This window comes from Pinus tabuliformis, chromosome J, assembly GCF_031772625.1.
Source record: "Pinus tabuliformis cultivar Carrire ecotype Pingquan chromosome J, CPIR1, whole genome shotgun sequence".
In the NCBI taxonomy this organism is placed as follows: domain Eukaryota; kingdom Viridiplantae; phylum Streptophyta; class Pinopsida; order Pinales; family Pinaceae; genus Pinus; species Pinus tabuliformis.
The window spans coordinates 1,159,094,358-1,159,105,688 of NC_142295.1; the positions used below are offsets into that span (position 1 = coordinate 1,159,094,358).

The 11,331-nt window shown below is 34.9% G+C and overlaps 1 pseudogene; it reads right to left on the reverse strand.

Moving 5' to 3' along the window:
- Window positions 1-1,582: 1,582 nt before the first annotated feature.
- Window positions 1,583-2,770, reverse strand: LOC149231205 (plant UBX domain-containing protein 7 pseudogene; annotated as a pseudogene).
- Window positions 2,771-11,331: the final 8,561 nt, after the last annotated feature.

Sequence of the window (11,331 nt, forward strand, 5' to 3'; positions counted from 1 at the left end):
CTCATGGAATTTCCAGTGCTGGGTTAGTTAATGCATTAAACAACCCAAATTACCACCACAAACTTATAATGTCCATATAAAGTTTTAAATCTTATATTGTTGATGTCATTCTCCTTAATTCCTACGTGATGATACCCTAATCTTAGATCAATCTTTAGATAATACGCTACTTTCCCTTAGTTGATCACACAAGTCGTGCATCTTTGGGAAAAGGTACTATTTTTTCTTCACTATTACTTTATTTAGTTGTCTAAAACATATACATAAACTTAATCTACCATATTCCCTTTTAACAAATACCACTTGGGGACAAGGGAGTGACACAATTAGGTATATGGACCCCTTATCAATAGATCTTCTAGCTGCATTTATAATTACTTAAGTCTTAATAATTTTTAGAAACAAGAAAGGAAATAGTATATTCAAACCAACATGGAGAATACATGGAGAATACGAACATGACATACCATTGGCACCAGCTTGTTGAGTTCAAATGCATGAAAGAAGTTATATGTGCATAGGGCCCAAATTGTGAACATGGCCCACAACTTTATTATACTATAAACTCCCTTCCCTAATAAGGGGTCATATTAAACCAATAAGAGAGTAGTGGTCTTAGATGAAATACAATTGCAATAAGGAACCACACGCATGGAAAATTTAAGGGGCTGATATGCGTAGGTGGATTAAATTCCCATGCTTTTTCAATTTTTTTTTGCCAAATTCTATTTTTTTTTTCTAAAATGATTCGCCCAAATTTGATAGTACACCATTATTTTACATTAAAAATGGCCAAAATATTATATTGACTAATATAAAATCATTGGAAATCTAAATATTTCCACAAAAATATCACCAAAAATTTTACATTTTACATATAAAAGACTAGGAAAATTCGCCAAAATTTCTAAACTTTAAGATTAACTTCTATCCTCAAAATTTTCCCTACCCACAAAAGACTATAAATAACGACACATACATGAGTTTGGTCAATATTTCATTGCAAACCCATTACCAAGATTATAACCTACCCGTGAACCCATACCCTCATACCCTCTTTGATATTGCAAACCCGTTACCAAGATTATAACCCACCTTTGAGCCCATACTCTCTTTGATTGAGACTATGCCATTTACTACCATTGCACCCTTGACAACCCCATGTGCCTTGATTGATCCAATTTCAAGATTTACTAAATCACTACGAAGGTGCAATTCACGTAAAGAAAAGGCAATGCAAGGTGCAATTCACGTAAAGAAAAGGCAATGCATAGTTATAGGATCCCTAATATATTATTCAGATTCGGAATATATTCAATGTACTTCTAAAACATTCTCATTGTTTAAGTGTAAGTTCACATTCGAATGTTCACATGTAAGCTAAGTTTACAGGTAAGTATACAGGATTTACATGGAAAAGGTTTCACATGTAAGCTAAGTTTACAGGTAAGTATACAGGATTTACATGGAAAAGGTTATATCTGTGGGAACTTGCGAGGTTACCATTTACCATATGATATAGAAGCAGAATAAAACGACAAAATGCTTGAGGGAATTTACTATATCTTACAATTTCCAAATTTCATTCCCACATCATGGAAATGAGTGTATTGGAAAGTCCAGAGTCTCCGAAGCTCAAGTTGGTATCATATTCTAATGTCTTAGATGATGCGCCAGGAACTGCGTGTGCCAGTCTAAATTGCCGCCCATCACTGGCTTCTTTGACATGAGAAGAACAGAAAGACCGAAGTAACTGTATGGGATCAGGAAAACGGACACCTAACCGACAGATGTTCACTCCTTTATCACCTTGTGGCTCCTCTGGGAGAGCTGGATACTCTCGTTTTACTGCAGCTTTTTCTTGATTATCTTCCTTGATTGCCTCTACTGCTTTTTGTTGATTATCATCATTGATTGCCAAAAAAGCAAAGTCAGCTAAATCGTATTTCCCTTGTACTATTTGTTCATGTGCATTGCTATTAACATTTGATGTCACTATCTGTTCATGTGCAATATTATTATTAACATTTGATGTGACCCTCCTCCTCCTTCTAAGGCTGAATTCCTTGGGGCCCTTATCCGTATAAGGTATCAAATCCTGTAACAATTCCTGAGGATCGACGGTGCCTGTCCAAGCTTTCATTTTTTGTCCAGTGATAGAATCAATAACAAGTGTTGACAGAATCTCACTCAAATGATAATAGGTGGACACCTTTCGCCCTTCTTCATTGTCCTCATAAATTTGCCAGAAAATGAAAAATGCACTTATAGTCTCCCTCACACCCTCGTTGGCCCAAGCGTCTCTATTAAGCATATAAGAGCTGAACTCTTTTGGGGATTGTATATTTGCGATGAGCCATTTTCCTTGGCCTGCAGCTTCCACCTTAGCCTGCTCAAAACTCCCTTTGAACATCAATTCCAATGGTGGGCGATACAGAGTTTCCAATCTATCATTGCCTTTATCCCAGAAAGCCCAGGAGGAATTAGGTTCTGCTGATTGTTGATCTCTTCTTCGTATAAACTCATCATCGTATAATGCTTCCCTCTTAACTGGTAGTGGTGGGCGTACATAGTCTGTATGGTCACTTAAATTAGAACTAGTAGAAGCCGATGGCAATTCGTGATTATCAGACTGAGCATAGAATAACTGTATCGCTTCGTCTAGATTCCAGTTGGTTGCCTCCAAAAACTGCCGCGCATTGTCTGTCGATTCCCCAACTATTTCAATGAATGAAACAATCTGTTCCTGCTTCTCTGCCGAGGTTTCCATTGATTAACGAATTTTGTTACGAGAACAAGAAATATAAGTTCAAATAGATCCCCCTCAGAAATCTATTTCTTTATTTATGTAAAAAATCCTCAAGACGCGCAAATGCTATTGCTAGACTATAGGTCGAAAGTAACTCATGGTCAAAGAGAAACTGACTCCTCTCTTAATATGTACTATACTATTTTCGGTGCACATTAATCAAACGACGTGACCCTATTCTATTTTTATCACGACGTCACTCCATCAAATATCAATTTAATATTATTAAAAAGGAAATTAGACCTCACAACCAAACGTCGGCTTAATTAATTCAGTGTTAAGAAGGGATGGACCAGTTCTCGAACATGATAATTCAATTTTCAGTGCAACTGTCCGTTTCCACCAGCCTCTCAGCTTGGACGACGTCTTCTCTTCTTGGAGCTTTTTCATATTCTAGAATCATTAATATAAAACTTAATATTTTCATTAATATAAAACTTATAATTTATGTTGGTCTATAAGAAAAGATGGTTGGATTTAAGTTTTTTTTAATGTTGAGAATTTATAAATATATATTATTTATTAATTTAATAAAATAAGATTATGAGAGGGAGAATATACCAAAATAAATAAATATTCTTCTTATTTTAACAAAATCAAAATACAATATTGATTGTACAACAAAAAAATCATCTTCATTATTAGTAGGTTGGGTAGGGCTTATAAGAATTAATTGATCATTCATTCTATATAAATTTGCTCTTTTACCATAAGTTTTTTAATGGTCACCCAGCCTTAACATAGGACAATACTATTTTTCGTTCGTATAAAAATATAAAAGCATATTATCTCAAATGTTGTTGGATAATAGTCTCAGGGACCTCAGTGCATGTTTCAAATTTTTCAATGCAATATTTCTATTACAGAAATTTAGTTAACTACAATTTTCAATTATAATTCCCATGTACATATATGTATATAGAAAATCTTATATAAGTACGACACCAAATTCAGTTTCGCACCAATACCCTTTTCATGCACGACCAATCTCAATGAATTCACACACCATGTTCATGATTATATCTCATGATAAAATAATTTAATCATGAAAAACCATGTTGATGATTATATATTTCATGATCAAATAAATTTATCAATTTCATGAGCATCCTTCCCTTATGTAAAACATATTTACCATTCAATCAATTCCAAAAATATAATAAAATATAGGGAGCACTTATTCTCTCTCTAAGCATTGATTGTCTCTCATAAAACATTCACATTTGTTTTCTTATAAGATGTATACCTTATAACATATGAGATCTCATGAATTTGATGCTCTTGTTTAATAAAGGGACTTATTTCAACATAATCATTTACAGGTTCTTATATTAAAACCCAAGATGTATATCCTCGTATCCATGGAAACTCACACAAATGTAAATTATGGCGATGATCAATCACAAGCCCAAGGACCTTCAATGCACGTTCATAGGAGACTTTATGACCTCCCTTCAACACTCAAGCTCTTTGCATTCGTGTTTTGCAGATTCTCGAATGATATGCTCATGGAAAAAGCACACAAATCTCATCTCCAGTGCAGTCCTTCCTTATCTTGTCTCTCACTTCAAATACGTCAATCACTTAAATCTCTCTAAATGTGTGGATCAATTGTAGGGCCAACATCTTCAGTAGGCCTCCAAATCCATTAAAAATGTAGTTTCTTTATCATTAAGGAACATTGACCAACGATAGGAATGTATTTTAAATCAAGGGCTTGTAGGGTATCTCAATAAATGTACTCTATTGGAGGATGTTGTCACTTCCATACCCAATTTGCAAGATTTAGGCATCAATGCCTTAATTAGGGTTTGTAAAAGCTTAGCCCTATTTATAGTGGAAAAATCCTCAAATTTTCCAAATTGTTCTCTTTCTCAAAGTTTGACTACACTCTATAGCCTTGTATGCATCTCCTCAACACATTATCTCCTTAATAATTCCAAATTTCCCTCTAATAGTAGTGTTTTCTACTGGATTTTGGTCACAACCTTTGCATTTCCTTATCTCATTAAGTTTTATCATTGGGGTCTTCATTCTTATGCTACAATCTTAGAGTTCTGATATTTTTGTTTTCCAACAAGTTTTTTGTAGATCCAAATCTATGATTTGACACTCAATAAAAAAAAATGATGGTTTCAACGTTGCCACTAGTCTCTCTATAGTTCTACATTTAGTGATCCATCTTTTGGGAAGCCAATCTATAGATTTTATCTCTATAATAGCTCTTGTTCACCTATTACTGGGTCAATGATTTTATGGAAGGTTGATCTCAAAGCTCGATCCAATGACACATCATTAGACATCACACCCATATTTACATATCGAGGTCTGGTGACTCTACATCGAAAGGGTCCTTGTAAAAGGGCGATTATGGATAGACATTATTCTATGAAAATTTTTCAAAAGTCATAGACAGCTAACAAAAGGCCAATTTCATGTGAGACTACTACCTCCGTGCACTCTAACACCTCATATTTCCACTCGCTATTTCCCTAGAATTGACATTACCATTTCTCTTTCATTTTTCTATTGCAATTACAAATTGACCAAATGAGAGGTATATAGAAACCAAAAACACGTTTGAATTTTTATTTCCTCAAATGTGAATCGATATTTGAAGGAACTACATCTATGTGCCATTGTTTCACAAATGAAATACAAAATAATATATCATTTCTTTCAGAAGAGAGGTCCTTGGCTTGTTGCATGGAGTACATATTTTACTATTTATGAAAGTATCGAAGTTATGTATGTAGACTAAAAATATGAGATATGATTACACTTTATTTTTGGGAGGGGTCATGATCTCTCCTTGCTAGTTAGAATGTCGTAGCTAACACTTGATGAGTATGGATTATTTAACATCTAATTGATAGCATACTTGATTTTCACTAAGTGTTGCTCGTATGTAAGAAGTAATCTATGCCTTCCAAAAACAACTGGGAGACCATTAATAGCCAGCTAGTAGGAGATTCTGCAAGATTTACAAGCTCCCTCCATTACCAGTATGACATGATTACAACTTTAGTATTGTCTACTCAATAATCAAAGTTGCATACAAGCGCAATGAGCTTGTTGCTTTGAAGGTTTCTCCTTTCTTCAACTAACAAAGAATGTTCGCAATGGAAATCTAATCGTGGGCCCATATTCCAACATTTTCTATTGAAATCTTGGGATAATAATGCATATCCTTCAAACATCCAATTTCAAAGCTCGGGCTTTCTCTGAACCATTTTGCAACCTTACTGCTATTTTTTTATTTTGTTGACTTAATATTGAGATCTCTTGGGAAAACATAGACGTGTTCCTTTCCACTCATCTCTTCTTGCATTCTCTTAAACCAAGAAAATCCATACTTGAGATCCTTTTTCAATATATTATGGTACTCCACTAGCTGCATGACTTTCCCTTGGGCCTCTTTTAACTTATTTTCCAGCAAATTATAATTTATTCCCCCATATTTGTCATCCTTCAATTTTTTATTACTTTTCTTCAATTTTTTTAATTTATTGTGCAACTCTTAGACTCCATTTTGGAGGTTTTGTTTCTATTTTGTATAAAATCTAAATTGGTTCCAATACTTTCTATCTTCCACCTACACTATATCAATATGTCGTTCGACAACATCAATACTTGTTGGGTATTTACCTTCATCCATCACCACCTATTTCTCTTGTAATGCAAGTGATTCTTATATGATAAAATATCATTCTTTAACGTGCAAAACCTCTTTCAATTTTGGTGATCTCTTAGAAGTGCACTCACCTTTGGATTGAGTAGTTTCTCTTTTCAAGTTTTTAACTCGAGCTCGAAGAGGACTCTTGGACCTTATGAATCCCTACAGAACTATGAGGAGATATTTTGAGCTCGAAGAGGACTCTTGGACCTGATGAATCCCTACAGAACTATGAGGAGATATTTTGAGCTCGAAGAGGACTCTTGGACCTGATGAATCCCTACAGAACTATGAGGAGATATTTAAACTCAATTATAGGAGGGCCATATGCACTCTTCGTCTTGAATCACTCAAGCTAGTTCTTCTTCAAGCGATCAGGGAGGACATGCTAGAAACCCTCAACATGTTGTCTAGGGGGTACATCTATAAGTTATCCTATGAAGACATCAAAGCCGTGTTTAAAAATCACTCTAGGACTACTAGGAAGAAGGGTAAGGCTAGTCAAGGGTTGGTCAGTTCTTTTGCTTTGACAACATCCATCAAGAATGAGATTGGGAACATCTTGGAGGAATTTAAAATGGAAATTCTACATACATTTGCATTGTAAATGGATACCATGTAGATCAAGAGGAGACAGGAGGAAGAAAAGATAGCCCTAGCTATTTTTTGTCCTAAATGCACTAGGAGGCACCCTAGAAATGAATTACCATTAAATATCATAGATTTCTGCTCAGTCTATGAGGAAAACCATGCCATAGAAAATTTTATTTCTTTGCCTCGTTTAAAACTTGTATACCAAGGGCCAAAAGGTGGGGTTGAGAAAATCTGCTTTATAAATCAAAGTAAGTACCAACAGGTCATTCAAGGTGCATCTTACTTTTATTACCATCCTAACCAGAATGCATCCTCACCACCCTAGTAGTCTTTTACTCATCCATCATGTTCCACACCTCCTTCTTGGCCTTATTCTCCTCAATATCCTCCCCAACCTGTTAATCAACCATTTCAACCATATGCTTCTTAACCTCCTCCATGATATAACCCATCACATGGGTGGAGACCTCAACTCAACCAGTCTTCGACTTTACTATCACCACCTCAAACTAAACCACAACTCACTCATCTTGCTCCACCCATGAAACCTCAGATGCCTGCTCAACCTAATCTGAACCCAAATAACAAGCAAGTACAATAGGTCTACAATGGAGAAACATCTTACCCTGCCTACGCTATGGAGATTCAAGAAATCAACCTTAGGTGTGGAAGAGTGCTTCTAGATAACTAAAATCCATCCCCACTTGAAGAACTTGAAGATGAAAAGGAAGAGAGTACCCCTCAAGTAAATCCACCTCCTTTTCCTGAGATATTTATCCATCCCAAATAGCACACCCCATAAGAGATTGAACTTCTTGGAGAATTGAAGAATTTTAAGGATGTTCAAATCTATAATAATCTTATCAAGGAGAAATGTTTGAAAAACCCTGGTAGGAGGAAAAGAGACACCCCCACCATCAATGTTATTAGTCAATTATATGATTTTATTTTGGGGAGAGTGATTTGTCCAAAATATTTAGACCCTGGAAGTCCAATGGTAGATATGCACATTGATGGCATCACTATCCCTCATACCCTGATTGGTCTTGGGGCTACCATCAACGTGATCACTAAAGAAACCATGCTGAAATAAACCTCCAAGGAGCCCTAAGAAAGACCACTACAGTGCTACAACTTGAAAATAGATCCAAAATGGATCGTGAGAGAGTTGTTGAGGATGTAATGGTCTCCATTGACTGCTATGAGTATCCTACTAACTTCTTGGTGTTGGAACTTGACGACTTATTGAAAATATGTGTAAGAATTGTATTTACTGCCAAGTTGGTTTTATACCGAAACAAAAACTATGTAACAGAGGAGGCTCCTATAAAATGATGAATGCCCAAACTATTGTAATAAGGAGAATCATTGTTGGTTTAATAGAAAATCAAATCCCTTGTCCCGTGGATGTTTCCTTGACACCCTGTCAAGGTTTTACCATGTAAGAATCTTGTGTTTTTTACCTGTGTCTTACATTTAGTTTCATTTATATAATTCTTGATTCTTGGTTAATTAACTGTTTAGGTCAACAATTGGTATCAGACCCTATCATATTACCCTATCCGCAATTGTGAAGGGGAAAAGGAGACAACGATTTAAATTAAGGGAGCAACATAAGATTCTGGAAGGAAACGCAATAGAACCGTTAGTCATTGTTTTTTTGAAGAAGTCCAGGCTGCTCAGCAGAGACCATGCTGGTTCTGGAGGTGAGTTGAAAGCCTGCTATGGTTACAGTCGCGCGCTATTGAAGAACACCACCATTTTTTTAAAATAGGGGCTGTCGCTGAAAGTCTATGAGGAAATGATCGCTCAGATTCTTTTGAACTGGCAACTTGAAGAGGAGTTGCTGCCGACAAGCTGGTCTCTCCTGCATTGAACTGAATTCTTTTGAATTAGCAACTTGAAGAGGAGATGCCACTGATGTGCCAATCTCTCCTACATTGAAGCTCCATTTAGTCAGCCGCCATCGAATTGGAGAGGCAGTCAAGCCATAATTGCTCGAGAAAAATATGAAGTGGAAGAACGTGCCTCCTTTCGCCGTTGTGAAGAAAAAAGTGAGACATTGAAATGTTTTCACTGCAGAGAAAGGAATTAGTAAATTTGCTGCAAAGCGAGAAAAATTCTGCTGATTGGGTGAAGGTTGCATTTCGCTAGAGGAAGACCAAAGGTCATGTTTTAAGAAATCGAGGTAAATCTTTTCTAGATTTTTTTTAAAACCAATAACAATATTCCATATTGATGAAGTAAGGTTTTTTTTCCATTAAAGGGTTTCTTTAGATTGAAGAATAGAGGTTTCTTTCTAAAGAAACTGAAATTACAAAAAAGGGGAATGTGTGAAATTTTTCCAGAAAAGGATTTCATTGAAGAGCGGAGTTTTTTGTCCACGAAACTGAAATTAAAAGGAATTCTTCTAGAAAATTGTTGTAGGTCTTTTTTTTCTCCGGTCAATTTGAGGAAATATATTTTGGAAAGGAACATAATTCTGAATTTTATTTTGTAAAAATTGAAAACCCTTGTTGGAAGAAGACAAATCGAATTATTTCTTTTAGAAACCCTAGTTGAAAGACTGAAACCCTAGGAGAAAAAAGATGGCCAAGATGGCGAATGCAAAGTTGAAGGTGGAGAAATTCAACGGCAAGAACAACTCTACTTTATGGAAACTGAAAGTTAGGGATTTGTTGGTGCAATAAGGGCTGTACAAAGCTATGGATGGGCAAAATAAGAAACCTGCTAGCATGACTAATTCAGACTTGGAGGACATGGATGCCTGAGATCTCAGTACCACTAGTGGATGAAGTTATTTTCAACATTGTTGAAGAGAGTACAATTGCAAGTTTGTGGGAAAAAATGGAAAAGCTATATATGAAAAAGTCGTTAACTAATATAATTTATTTGAAAAGAGAATTGTATTGTATTCGGATGAAGGAGGGTACAAAAGTTGCAGAACATTTAAATGTTTTTAATACACTTATATGCCAATTATCAGATATGGAAGTTAAGATTCAGGAAGAGGACAAAGCTATAACCTTGTTGTGTTCTCTTCCCAGGTCGTGGGACCTCTTCGTAACTTCAATCAGTTTGAGCATTGCTAATTATTAGGAATTTGAATCAGTTGTGGGAGCTCTCTTATCTGAAGAAGTACAAAGGAAATCCAGTACTGAGACAATTCCACCAGAACCCATGATAGCCAGAGGATGGTCAAAGGATAGATGAGAAAAAACAAGGGGGTCTTCCAGATCAGAATCAGAGGGAAAGAACTGTAAGAAAAAATGTTGGAAATACAATAAAATTGGACACCTCAAGAAACACTGTTGGAAACGAAAATATTATGGTAACCCAAAGAAGGAAGCAAATCAGGTTGATTCAGGTATGATAGACGAAGTTTTAACTATGTAATTGAATTTATTTTTATTTATTTATTTATTTTATAATTAATGTAGTTTAATATATATATTTATTATTTATTATTTTTATTATTTTTATTAATTTTTTTATGAATAATTATGTTATGTTTGTTATTGTTTTATTTTATACTTAAATTCATTATAGTTTTTGTTCTTGATGTTTAGAGTTATATATAAGTTGATAGGAATATTTAATTTATTCAATATCAATATTAAAATAAATTTTTAATTAATTAACTAATTTATTTATGATTAATTCTATTATGATTGTTACTGCCTAGTTTCATGATTGATTTTATTTTAGATTTGTTCTTACTACTTAGAGTAAATTGATTAATTTGAATAAAAATAGTTTATAGTTTATAGTTTTTAGATGTAAATTAATGTTTAATTTTAAGAGATGGAAGTTTGGGTCGGAGTTTAGGTGGGAAGAATTTTAATGGGGAAAAAGGGTAGGATAGGTTAGAAGAGGGTGTTCTAGGAAATTAAAGTAGGAATCCAATTATCACTTATTTTCCATCCTTCGTCTCGATTGAGGTTGTTAGGGTTTTTACCTATTTCTATGGCTTCTCTCAGTTTTCTATGGTGATAATGATCAATTTTGGCTACTACTTTAGAGTTTTCAATGCAAATGTGATGATTGTTTTACACGAATGTTCAGCAAGAGCTAAGGTTTTTGAGCGGTTATGTTTTATATCAGCGGCATGTTCCTGAATTCTAGTATCGATAGAATGACCCGTTTCTCCAATGTATGTCTTTCTGCAAGAACACCGAACCATGTAAACTCCTTTGTGGAATTTGGGATCAACAAGATCTTTGACTGATTTTAGGCATCTGCTGATAGTGTT